The 14,665-nt window shown below is 35.0% G+C and overlaps 1 protein-coding gene across 1 annotated transcript in view; it reads right to left on the reverse strand.

Moving 5' to 3' along the window:
- The window catches only part of SOX6 (SRY-box transcription factor 6), a 678,732-nt gene that overhangs the window by 440,908 nt on the left and 223,159 nt on the right, over window positions 1–14,665 (reverse strand). The gene's annotated exons all lie outside the window — the stretch shown is intronic.

Below are 14,665 nucleotides of genomic sequence, written 5' to 3' on the forward strand. Positions count from 1 at the left end.
GTTAATCCCAAAATTTGGACTTCAAGTGTCCACAGCACTAAATCATTCCCAGTAGTAGTTCATATTTCAAGAACTTTACGTTCTTTTCTTGTCAACATTTCCTGCACTTTCAGTCATTCATTCAAATATTCATTTAACAAGTATCTATTGGGTGCTTACTATCTGCCAAACACTGTAAGTGACAGGAAACAAGAGGCATATTTTCCCACTTTGGGGGCTATGGAATCTGTGACAGAACATTACAATAGTGTCCCACAAAGCCACTACCAGCACTTGAAATCTGAGCTAGTAGTTGGATGGGCAGAGTGAAAGACATGAAGACAGAGATACTATCAGAACAACATCTTCTACCTTTCAAGCTGAATCATAGAATGAAAAGTTAGAACTCCCTATGTAAATTTGATTCGCCTTAATAGTGGACCAATTTACCTATCCTAAGCCATACTTGCTGGGAAAGTTGAACTATTGTCCTGCTTGAAGAGAGGAAGTGAGTTGCTTTTGATAAGAAGGGACTAAACAATAACACAGAGAACTGGAAAATCCAAATGTGCTTTTAAAAAATCAGTACATTGGCACTTTGAGGCTAACCATAACTATCTAATTAACAAGAAAGCTAATGGCAAATATTTATTTTGGGTTCCATGCAGATTGTAACTGCAGCACCTCCTAACCATCCATACTCCTGGCCCATCTAATCAATGAATAGCATATTGTATTTCTATCTGAAAGGTTCAGGCATGAGGCTAGAATGTGACTAATTCAGAAAAAAAAAAAAAATCACAACTGCTATTAGGTTAATAAGAGGTAAAGAGGTCAGAAAGATCTTTGGCAAGGCAGGTATTTATAACCCCTTAGCCAGTTCAGGCTTCTGCCTGACAGATGATGTCAGAGTCTTCTGGATTTAACAGGATCCTTTTCTCCAAGAGGACCAACATCTACACTAAAAATAGAGATGGACTAGGATAAGAACAAGAATGCACTAAAAGAAAGGAAGAGAAGGAAAAGATTTTACTAGAAATTTCCAGCAACTTCATTTGGGAAAAAAAAATCAGTTTTAGAATAGGCTTCTAATTCTCATATCTAAATACATCTCCTATTTTTAAAAAGTTAAATGCCCCAACTACTTCTATAAAAGAAATGTAGATATATCTATGGAACACAATCCCCTAAACCTTACAGATACTAAAACTAAGAAATTGCTAACAATTTGAATGTTTTCAATTTCTTCATGCAAAGTGATCCCCACTTTTAACTCTCTTGGTTTATATAATTTTAAAGTCCTTTGTCTATTATAAATTAATTCTCTTAGTTTGTTCTGTAACCAGCATTCTCTCATTGGGTGGGTAAGTCATTTTGAAATGTTCTTTAAACAAATGTTCTTTAATCAGTAACATTCCTGATGCTACAGCTTTAAAAAGTATGATGAAATTATGGAAAAAATATTGCATTTCCTGGACTATCCACCTAGGTTGTCCTTGTACATCATTCTATGTTTGTGAATGCTGAGAATCGTTCATTTGTATATTATAGTCACAGACATCTAAAAATATATTTTGCCCTCCAATTGAACTACCATATCCTGGTAAAGCTATTGAAATTGATTCAGACAAGGCGGGAATCATGCCAAAGAGAAGATAGAGACCTTGGTATCAAATACTCCTGAAGTAGAAAGTACTTCTCTATCTTCTTCATATCAAAATAAATAATTTTAAACAAGTGATATGGTAGTCATCATTAGTTCGTTTTCTTCTGCTTTCTAACACCATGAGAAGCAAAAATAGCCTAGGATTCAAATTCACTGCAAGAGATTGGAGAATTTAAGATCAAGAATTCTTATCTTGAGAACATAGGACTGCTACTCAAGCAATGGTAGCACCACGGGGTAACTGTCAACTTAAAACAATACCACTGACTGTTTCTACTCTCAAGGCTGAATGTAACAATTAGCTTTAAGAAAAGTACATTAAGAATAAGAGAAATGGACATTTTAACAATGTTGATTCTGATGATCCATGAACATAATATGTTTTTCCATTTATTTACATCCTGTGAGTTTTCCTTCCTCACTGTTTCGTAGTTCTCCCTATAGAGGTCTTTCCCCTCCTTGGTTAAATACATCCCTAGGTATTTTGTTTCTTTGTTGCTATTGTGAAAGATATTGAGTCCATGATTTGATTCTCAGCTTGACTGTTGTTGATGTACAGTGATTTACAGATTCAACGCAACCCCCATTAAAATACCAATGTCATTTTTTACAGATGTAGAAAAAATAATTCTACACTTTGTATGGAACCAGAAAAGACCTCAAATAGCCAAAGCAACCTTAAGCAAAAAGAACAAATCATGAGGCATCACTTTACCAGACTTCAAGCTATATACTACAAGGCTATAGTAACCAAAACAGCATGGTACTGGCACAAGAACAGAGACCGAGACCAATGGATCAGAATGGAGAATCCAGATATAAAACCATCCTCTTATTGCCATCTGATCTTTGAGAAAGCAGACAAAAACATACCCTAGGGAAAAGAATTCCTGTTCAATAAATGGTGCTGGGAAAATTGGATACCCACATGTAGAAGACTGAAATAGCATCTGCACCTCTTACCACTCACAAAAATTAATTCATGATGAATAACAGACTTAAACCTGAGGCATGAAACTATAAGAATTCTGGAAGAAGAGGTTGGAAAAACTCTTATAGATATCAGCCTAGGTAAATAATTTATGAAGAAGACCCCAAGGGCAATCACAGCAACAACAAAAATAAATAAATGGAACCTGATTAAATTAAAAAGCTTCTGCACAGCCAACGAAACAATAAATAGGGTGAATAGACAACCTACAGAATGGGAGAAAAATCTTTGCATGCTACACACCTGATAAAGAGCTCATAACCGGAATCTACAAAGAACTCAAGCAAATCAGCAAGAAAACATCAAACACCACCATTAAAAAGTGGTCAAAAGACATGAACAGAAGCTCTTCAAAACAGGATAGACTAATGGCCAATAAACATATGAAAAAATGCTCAATGTCTGTAATCATCAGGAAAATGCAAATCAAAACCACAATGAGATATCATCTAACTCCAATGAGAACGGCTTTTCTCAAAAAGTCCCAGAACACCAGATGCTGGTGTGGACGTCGAGAGAAAGTAACACACACTGTTGATGGGACTGCAAACTAGTTCAACTTCTATGGAAAGTAGTACGGAGATACCACAAAGAACTAAAAGTAGACCTACCATTTGATCCAGCAATTCCACTACTGGGTGTTTACCCAAAGGAAAAAAAAAAAGACATTTTATTAAAAAGAACACCTGCACTCAAATGTTTATAGCAGCACAATTCACAATCTCAATGATGTGGAAACAACCCAAGTGCCCATCAGTACATGAGTGGATTAAGAAAATGTGGTATATGTATACCATGGAATATTACTCGGTCATAAAAAATGGTGAACTAATACTTTTTGTTAACAACCTAGATGGAACTGGAGACCATCATCCTAAATGAAGTATCACAAGAATGGAAAAACAAACACCACATGTACTCACTATTAAATTGGAATTAAATGATCAATACTCATGTGTACATATGGTAGTAAAATTCAGTGGAAATCAAGCAGGTGGGAGGAAGAAGAAGGGAGGGGTAAATTTATACCTAATGGGTACAATGCACACTATCTGGGTGATGAACATACTTACAACTGACTCAAACTATACAGAATTCATGTAACCAAAAAGTTCATAACCACTGTAATATTCTGAGATTTAAAAAAAAAAAAAAAACACTCCTGCCCAGGAATCTAATTCTAGAGCTAATCTGGCCAGTACACAGGGCACTAGCCATCTGAGGTTACAGAGCACCTGAAAAGTGGCTAGTAAAATTGAGATTTGCTATAAATGTAAAAAACACATAGATTTTAAAAACTTGGCATGAAAAAATAATGTAAAATGTCCTGTTAATAATTTATCTTTAAGAGACAGGGTCTCTATGTTGCCCAAGTTGGCCTTGAACTCCTGAACAAGCAATCCTCCCACCTCAGCCTCCTGAGGAGCTGCGCCCAGCTAATAATGCTTTTATATTAACAACACATTGAAATGTTAATATTATGGGTAAGTTTGGTTTAATAAAATATGTTATTAAAATTTAAAAAAAAAGAATAAGAGAAATGGGAAGAAGTGACAATTGTCTAGCCCGAGGCAGATTTCAATCTGCAGACTTCCCCACATATTCCTAACAGCATTCAATGGACCAGATATTCTTAGCTTTCCCATCTATTACTGTGGGATTAAAAAACAAATAGTGATAGACAAAAAGTGAGGGACAGCAGGAGGTGGGGCAGGGGACAGCAGCAAGGGGAGGGAGGAAACCTGGATGCCAGACTTCAAACAGTTAAGCACAGGCACCTTCAACTAATATGGAAAGTTAAACAGAAATTTTTTACAAGCTGGCACCCACTCACATAATGAGATGCATTGTCAGTTCTCACTAAGTGAAATATTTGTGTTGCCATGCAGCTAAACAAATGCCTTTTTTCACTTTCACTTAAGACAGCCTCCCACACCTATTTCTTTAAACAGTAGAGGCAGGCCTAGCCCAGTAACATGTGTAGTCTGGGCAGCATGTTTCCTGCCACCACACAAAAAGAGTATTTATATTAACATTCCAAATTCATTGGGAATTATAGAAATTCCATGCATTAAAGCCAATGTAAAATTTCTGCTATTTTAATATCTTCACTTATCAATCATTGCAACTTGGCATCGAATGAAGTAATACAGTAGCATTAAAATCACTAAACATTCAAGAGTGTAGCAACATTTTTTTCACGTCATTTGCACATTACTATTCATAATGCAACAGCGATCGCCTATATAAAATATGATGAATTCACAAGTATGATTATCAAATTTATGGTGTGTGCTCACTACACCACACATTATGGTTTCGTAGCTTGTTTGCCCTAAAGTAACAAAGATTTGCATAGAGTTTAAATGAGTATGGTCTATACAAACTATAGTTAAAATATTATTACAGTTATATGCTTTTCCATATAAACCAGTAAAAAAAATCATATTTCTTTCTTCTTTAGGGCAGTATTTTATTACAATTAAATGAAAAGCTTAGCTCTGCTATTTCTCTGAAAACAAAATCAAGATCAAAAGAGATACAGTTCAAGGATTAGACCTGAAAAACCACAGTGAGAATTTTTAAAAGTAAAAATTTAAAAACCCAAAGCCTAAATATCTTGTTTTATCTCTAAAATAAGAGCATTATTTCTCTTAAAAGAAAAGAAAAAGAAAAAAAACTCTCCCAAGTACCTAATAGCTTGACAATAATGATAAAGAAGCTACAGCTGGATATTTCTTATCCTTAGACTGCTATTTGGGGCAACCTGGTATTTTAAACCTCATTTCCAGAACGCTTCTCATACGTATTATCAACACCATGACAACAGTTGATCTCGTACTGCTTTACTCAACATAAAGCTCCCTGTACCTTGAAGTAGTTTTCCACAGAATTTGAAGTCAGAGAATATTCCAAAGAGCTCTTCTCTTTGAGTGTAAGAAACATTCCTACATAAGGGGAAAAGAAAGTGACAGAATGGATTTTTAAAACTTTTCTGAGATTTCTCAAGGTGAATCAAACTCAGAAGTAATTCTACAATTCTATTTTACACATTAATTAGGAAATATATTCTATTTTGAACAATGGACAACTAGCTGACAGTTGTCACAAGGGTAATTGTTCTCTTCTTACTCTGACCTTTTTAAACTCTTGCTCTAGTGAAAAGTTAAACCATGCTTGAAATAAAGCAAACAAGACAAGACAAAAGCAAAAAAAGTCTCCAGGGTGAATATAAATTGAGAGAAAGGTCAAAAAAAATGACTAAGACTGATGTGTTACAATTATTAAGTTTTTTTAAAGGAAGGTACATTTTTTCTTCTTGTCTAATTCAGGATTGCAGTTGCTTTCCATGAGTATTTGAAGAAAACTTTGTAAACCCTTCCAACTTGAGACAACAGCAGCCGACTACATTTTCCAAAGGGAAGTCTAAAATAAGTGAAAAAGTGTATTCCTTTCCATTCTCATAAAATTTCAACATTGAAGCTGACATTTAAAGATGACTAGTTTCTGTGGCAAAGGGGTATGTTCAATACAGCTCCCAAACATTCAAGTCCATCTGGGCAGAACATAGGTCTAATGTTAACCTCCTCTAGGGAAAAACAACCAGGAAGAGGAGGCAGATAAAAGGCAGGACTGTGATTCTAGAAGATTTTTCATGGCTAGTTTTTTAAAAGAAAAATTATTTCTCTTCAGTATTAGGACTTCTTGTATTTAGATAACCAAATTGGTTGAAAAATTAATTTAATTTAACATTGCACTTTTTAATCTCTCTAGAGGAAGAGAAAAGTCCATTACTTATTCAGATGTCATTAATCCTTTGGACCAATCACTGCTTATAATACAGCATTATTTAGCTTATCCAATACCTACATCAGGGTTATTTATCAAAGGTATCCATAAGTGGGAGAGACAGAACAGATCAAGGACACTATGTCTTTCAAGCTCAGTAGCACTTAGCAGATTCCTGGGCCTCAGAGGCCTAACATTTAACCAAGATTTCTCACACAATCAGGTAAAGAGGGCCAGGCTAGTCAGCAGATGTCTTATTCAGATAACAAAGAGAATATTTCAGTGACAATGTGAGAAAAAAATGGCAAAATTGACATAAACCCAATGAACTATGCCTCCGTTTTTGCTCTGCAGAACTCAACCTCAAGTCTAACAAGGACATTATCTATATTCTTGAGCAAATATGAAGACAATTTTACATATTCAGTTTCAAGTACACCAAAATAAAATACTTATAGGAAATCAGCACATCATTGTTAAGTAAGATAGCATATCTGAACTCTCTAAAGATTTAAGACAAATACAATGACTATATATTGATATTCCAGTCTCATTGATGGGAAAAAAATGGAATGGAAAGATTTTTGTAGTATTCCTGAACAATTTATCCTTCATTTCACTTATAACTTAACATTATCAATTAGTAAGTCCAATTTCAATGCATAAGATATAAAAAATGTACAAACAAGAGATAGTTATTAACGTTCTAGACTTCTGTATTTCATTCCCCCAAAGAGGCAAAATTATTGCCATGTGAACAAAGCTAACTTCAGCATTTGGTAAAGTCGTTTCAGTTCCTATATGAGACCCTTCATCATGCCCATTATCTCAACTAAACACATTCAGAAATAGCCATAGTAATGATTGACAGAACCCAATAATATAAAAGAAACCAAGTTGAAGTGTAGTTTTGACTTTAAATCAGAGGGGTATGTTCTGTAAATGGGAGGTACAAGAACTATTCTTGTTCTTTTCAGAGATTAAGTTGAACGAATAGTTTTTAGTTATCTTAGGTCACATTTCAACAACAGCAAAAAAATCTGTGAATGAAGAAACTTTACAAAGGCACTGTTAAGTATTGGAGTGGAAGCACTGTAGGAATTAGAGCCAGTTTAGACATTGCCCAACTTACTTTTCAACCATCTGCATCAAATATGCTTCATTAAAACAGAACCATATGGAAAATAAGCTAGCAATTAACACAGCTTCTGCACGTGCCTCTAATACAGTAGATTTCAAACTTTTAGTGAAATTAACTAAACTACGTCCATGTTGCTGCTATGTAGGACTTGGCAGCAGTCCCTACCTAGACTTCCCTCATCCACACCATGTCATTTCAAGATATTGTCAGGTTTACTGAAATAAGCACATATGAAAAAAATCAAGTATTTTATCACTTCCCTTGTATTTGGTATCAGCTATTGAAACAAACATAGGTACACTGAAACAATCAGCCTCTCAGAGGACAACTAATACTACATGATACCAAAAAAATACATCTACTTTTATATGTCACAATGATAGCCTTTACACTTGATAGTTCATGTCTCTTAATATTGAACATAAGCTGTTATAATTAGCTTTTATTAACATGCAGAACTGTCTTTGACTTCAGGAACTTTAGTAAAATGATCTGTGCAAAGGACTGACATAAAATAGTTTCGTTATTGTCACCATTAACAAACATCAAACTACAGATAACCATGTCAGGTACTAGTGAAACAAAGAATAAGACTTAGTTCTGGTTCTCAATGACCTTACAATCTAGCTGGAGAGACTAAATATATGTAAAGTGATAAGGAGCTGGATGAGAATAATAGGAATAAAAAAATTTTTAAGAAAGAGTGACTTCTTACTCCCTTCACCTCTATCCAGGATGGTTGTGTACCATTACACATTTTATTCACCACACAAGGGTGCTCCACTGAAGAAGCAAGTAGGCTGTAAGTCTAGCCTGTACTCTGCTCTTTAAGTCATGTACCTTGGCATGGGGGCTACAACCATCTAAGGAAAAGACACCTATAAGGAAAGGTTTTGCCAACTTCTAATGCCATGCTACCAAGGGAAGCTATGTCATCTACTGAAAAAAGGCTTTTTTTCCTGATTTATGTATTCAGCGTATGTACCATTTTCTGCTGCTATCACTCTAGTCCAACCCATCATCATCTCTCATGTTTACAAAAGTAAACATACTTTTGTCTTAGCCTCCTAACTGGTGTTCCTGCTTCCACACCTGCTTTTCTATAGCCTATTCTTCTCATTCCGAGTGCTTCTCTTAAAAATGTAAATTACATCATCTTGCTTCTCTCTTAAATCCTCTAACAGCTTCCTATATCATTTAGATAAAAGCCAGAGTCTTCATCATGGTTTTGAGGACACTACTTAATCTTGCCACCAGCTATCTCTCTAACATTATCTCCAACTTGCTTTTACTAGCTCAGTTGACTCTAATCACAGAATTGGTGCCAACTTTTCTTTGAATAGCCAAGCATCTCCCACTTGAAGGCTTTCTACACATTTTTCCCTTTGCCTGAAAGCTCTTCCCCCAATAATTTGCATGGCTTGCTCCCTCACTTCATTCAAGTTTCTGATCAAATGTTTCTATGTTAGAGAATACTTCTTGGACTACCCTACACAGAATACCCTACCCCCATTAATCTCAGTAAATGTTTAGTGAATAAATGGATGAAAATGCAAATGACTAGAAAATAAGATCCTTGAGAGCAGTTATTTTTATCTGTTTTGTTTCACTTACATGTATTCCCAGCATCTAGGATAGTGGTTTACATGTAATGAACACTGAATAAATATTTAATAAACAAATGAATGACCACTGTAGTGATACATAAAGAAAGAAGAGTCAATATGTTTCTGAAGTTTCAAGTCTGGCTGTCTAAGTGCTGGTATCACTTTCAAAAATATAAAAGGAAAAAAAGAGATTGATTTCGGGGAAGGAGATGGTAAACTTGGTGAATCCGAAGTGATAATGAGATATCCAGGTAAAAATATAGAGTTAAAAAAACAGAACTAAAGCTCAGGACAGAGCTGGAAAAATAGATGTGAGATCCATCTATGTAGCATTAAAATGCATTGGAATAAATCAGACATCCAAGAGAGTACAGAGCGAAAACAGCCGAGAAAGGACTAAACTTGGAGATGTATATATTTGGTTTATGAGCAGAAAAAGTGGATTCATCCAAAAGGCTAAAAGAGAAAGATTTATGTACTAAAAGCTTGTTGAATACATACTACATGTTAAGTACTGTGCTGAGCCATCTTTAGTCAACAATATCAACTGCTACAGAAAGCAAGAATGAGGGCTGACATTGAATATGGAATTAGGCAATCTCTAGTATTCTTGAAGGCAATAGATTTGATAGAGTCAGCCAGAATCAAATGGAAGTCAGGCTCCAATGGATTGAGGAGCAATGAGATGTAGATAAAAAATAAAGACTATTCATTCAAGAGTGTTGACGGTAAAAGGAAGAAGAAAATAAGGCTATTTCAAGGGTTAGCAAAGTTGAGGAAAACTATTTTTAAAAGAAATCTGAATTATTTGTGCACTTAGGTTGTAATAATAACATCTTGCATTTGAACAGTGTTTTCTAGCTTATAAAGTATATTCACATACACTATTGTAACTGACTCACTACCAACTTGCAAGATTATCAGGACAAACGGTATTTTAAGATAAGAAATTGTGACTCAAAGAAGTAAAATAACTTGCTCAAGTTCCCAAAGCCAGAAAGTGGCAAAACAGGAATTAGAACCTGAATCTCTAACACCATAAAAAATAAGAGAAGGGATCCTCTCTAAAGGGGATGAAAGTAAAAAAGCACAAGGGAAATGTCACCTTATGAAAAGAGATGGAACATTTCTTCCTCTGAGACAGAAGGAAAAAGATAAAGAGTTTGAAATAGTAAAGGAACATGGTGCAATGCGAGCTGAAGAAACAGAAATATTAAGGACTGAATTTCTAGGAGTGAGATACACAAAGTTCCATTTCAGAGAGAAATTTCTACAGATAGGTAGGCATAAAGTTACACATCCAAACTACCAATTTAGAACCAAGAAGTCAGAAGTTATTCTGTGTGTCCCACAGATCATATGTACCTGGGGACAAATTATTTGAGAGTGCCTGATAAGAAAAATGTTTAAGGAAGGGGGGTTGATGAGTGAAAGAATTAAAGGGACCAGAGAGAAAAATTATATAGGACATACGGACTTTGTTCTGCTTCCCAGGAAACAAACTGGCTAAGTCAAAACAACGAGCAGCGGTGGGATAGCAAAGCAAAAAAAATTCCAGACCCAGGTCCTAGTAGTCCTAGTAAAAGCTATTGTGGAAGTTAGCCACTCAGCTTTAGAATCAGTCTTCTTTTCCTCCTCCCTTCTTAGCTATTCTAGTTTATAGCAAATTTATCTTGAATCGTTTATTCTTTCTGAGCCCCATTTCCCCTTCAGCAATGATTTTTCTTCATCACCCTTGGACTGCACTGGCCTGAGGCTTTGGCCCCTTATCAAAATCTTCTGTGAGAAATAATCTGACAGCTCTAATTTGCATCTGGGTATGGAAAATGTGGTTAAGAATATAGACTTTGGAATTAGATACACCCGGATTCCAATTCATTCATTTATTCATTCAGCAAATATTTAACTGAGCATCTACCATGTGTTAAAGTCTATTCCAGTTGCTGAGATACAGCTTCAAGCAAAATAAGATCTCTCCCCTCATTGAACTTACACTCTGGTGAAGGTGGAAGATAGTTATAATACATAAACAAGCTCTGCTGTTTCTTAGCAATCTGACCCTGGGAAAGTGACTTCACTTCTATATGATTCAATTTCCTCAACTGTAAAATGGAAACAACAGGAACTACCTCAGACTATCTTGAGAAATAAATAAAATGCATTAAATAATTAACATATAAACATTAGCTCTCTGAGCTTTGGCCTGGAACACAACATGCACCCTCTTACCACAGCACCATTGCATATGCTCTTTCCTTTGCCTAAAATATTTTACATCTTCCCTAGCCCCACCCCACCACTTCTACTTTATTGGCACTTCATTGCCTATTATCCTTTCAGATCTTAGCTCAATCATTACTTTCTTAGGGAAGACTTACCTAACTATGTCAATTCTCATTATATTTGTTCAGAATGACAGATACAACCACTGTTTATTTAGTTGTTCATTCATTCTTTTTTTTTCATTCATTCATCCAAGACCCCATCATCATTTACCTGGATTACTGCAAAAGCCTTCTGCTATGGTCTGAATGTTTATGTATTCCCAAAATTCATATGTTGAAATCCTAATTCCCAAGGTGATTGTATTAGGTGGTAGGGCCTTTGGAAGATGATTAGGTCATGGGGGCAGAGCCCTCATGAATGAGATTACTGCTCTTATAAAAAAAAGAAAAAAAGAAAAAAGACCCAAGAGAGACACCTTCCCCCTTCCACCATATGAGATTAGAGTGAGAGGTTAGCTATCTATGAGAAAGCAGACCCTCACCAGACACCATATCTACCAGTGCCTTTATTTTGGACTTCCTGACCTAAAGAATTGTGAGAAATAAATGTCTGTTGTTTATAATCCACCCAGTCTTTGCCGTTAGGTTATAGCAGCCTGAGCAAACTAAGACACCTCCTAACTAGTCTCCCTGATATAGTCAATACTCAACACAGCAGCCAGAGCAAACCTTTTAAAATAGAAGTCATATCATGTCACTTTTCTGCTAAGAACTCGTGTCACTTTTCTACTGAGAATCTGTCTTCCTCTGGTTTCCCATCTTCCTCAAGGTAAAAGCCAAAGCCCTTACGAATGGCTTAAATAGTGCGTGTTCTCACCAATCACATCATACAGCTACAGTGGCCGCCTCAAACTCATCAAGTTCATTCCTCTATGTCAAGACACTGGTTCCCTCTTCCTAGACTAGTCTTCCTCCAGATATCTGCATAATTTTTTCCTTCATTTCTCTGTTTTCAACTTAAATATCACCTTATCTGTGAGGCTTTATTGTATTTTTTTTTTTGAGATAGTCTCGCTCTACCTCCCAGGCTAGAGTACAGTGGCATGATCATACTTCCCTGCAGCCTTGAACTCCTTGGGCTCAAGTGAGTCTTCTGGCTCAGCCACCCACATAGCTAGTATTATATTGGCATGCACCACCACACCTAGATAATTTAAAAAAAATTTTTTTTTTGTAGAGACAGGTTCTCACTATATTGCCCCTTTTAAATAAAAGTTCCTGTCATTTCATAATAGCTAACCAAAATCTCAATATCCTTCAAGAATTTCAGTCCAAACCACAGTTAGTAAGATACCAATTAAGAAAGAAAATTCAAATATTCAAATTTATAAACTAGATGAGGAAAAGAAAACATGAAGAAGGGCAAAAATGGAACAAGAGATTGTAAAAGAAAAAAGAATATACCTTTTTAAAACTATGAAGCATATTAATGTTAATTGTTATTGGTAGCTTGAATTTACTTAAACTTCTATTGTTTTAATTGTCCTAGTAGGTCTCAGATTTCATATGAAGTATTCATCATATATAACTTTCCCAATTTCTAATATTCTTTTGAATTATATAAGGCTTTATTATCATCTTGACGTTTTACTATTAAACATACTAATAGCCCCATCCAATTAGACATTACCAAATATTTCCTACATTGTGGTAATCATTAAATTCTCTATAGCAAATAAGATGTGAGATCAGAAAGAGGAGGGAAAATAAAACCATATTATATTTAAAAACAAAGAAATGGTACTGTTTAGGGATTTTCCCCAAAAGTCCCCTTAGCAAACCAATCACTAAGTCTTACTAATTATACTTTATAACAACTGGCATTCATTTCATGGAGTTTTAGGTTATCTCCTTCACTTCCCATCCCTCCACTCCTACAAATTCAAAAACATAGTTATCTTGATTGATGGAGATGAATAGTAATACTGTATTTAAGTAGTATCACTTCATTTATGACAAACATCTAGGCCCCACCTAGCGAAGCTGGAACAATGAAAAGACATCAACACCATTTTAAAAACTCTTTAAGATAGTTCAGAACTCCAGTTTTTAGTTCAAAGGCACATGCAAGTTAATTATAATCAAAAGTAGATTTGTAGAATTGCCTCTAAGTCAAAGGATTTGAAAGCAATTTATGAATGATACCAAAATAATGTACAAATTAGCTGTTCGAATGCTGTTACTCTTAAGTTTTAATTTTAAAACAAATAAATTTAAAAGGTTAGTTTTCAGTATCAGAGTTATTTTAGATGTATTCAGTGATACAAACTACCTTAATCAGAAATCCAATTTTACATTTGTCTTATTTTTTAAGATCCCAGCTTTTTACCAAATTATTTTTTTAGGACAGTAGGCCTCAATCTTTGCAATGATTAGAATCATCTGTAGGATTTGTTTAAATGAAGAATCCTGGGCATCTACAGATTCTAATTCAACAGGAAGAAGTAGGGCATCAAGAATCTGCATTTTTAACAAGCACCCAAATGCAGTTAGTTAACAGTTAGCCGTGCTCAAATCATAAAGAAATGCTGATCTAGAAAGCCCCAGTAGTAACTATTTTCTCTCCCAATTCTTAACAAACCACTCTTGTCCCATGAGTTCAAGATCCTAGTACATTTCATTTTATATCCATGATTCAAATATTAAAAACATTTGTTCAACAGGCATTCTGTGAGAACCTGCTGTATAGCTAGCAATCTTCTAATATTATAAGGCATATAAGCCTACCTACGATTTCTGCTTTGAGATTCAAAAATGACACATCAAGGCCTTTACAAAAGATCATTTTCTCCCTATAGAAACCTTCTTATGCCAGGTTGAACTGCCAAACCTAGCCTAACCAAAACTTTACACTAGCAGTATTAATTTCACTTGAAATAACAAAGAGAGGTGATATTTTTGCCCTTTTCCATCCTGGAAATGTTAACAATAGCAAATAGGTTTTTTTTATTAACAAAACACATCATTCTTTATTTTTTATTTTTCCATTCTCTTCACCATTTTGAAGGGAAAAAAAAGCTTTTCAGAAGATTTAAAAAAACATACTAAACACTGATTATATCAACTGAAATACAAACTATAATGTTCAATAACAAATATAATTGTGAATGTATGATATGTAAGATATTGTGCAAAAAGGTTTTGGTATGCAGATGAACTCCAGAACTTGTGGTCTATTAAAAGACCTTACTGGGTCAGCTAACTGTA

This window comes from Eulemur rufifrons, chromosome 6 (assembly GCF_041146395.1).
Source record: "Eulemur rufifrons isolate Redbay chromosome 6, OSU_ERuf_1, whole genome shotgun sequence".
Lineage (NCBI taxonomy): Eukaryota > Metazoa > Chordata > Mammalia > Primates > Lemuridae > Eulemur > Eulemur rufifrons.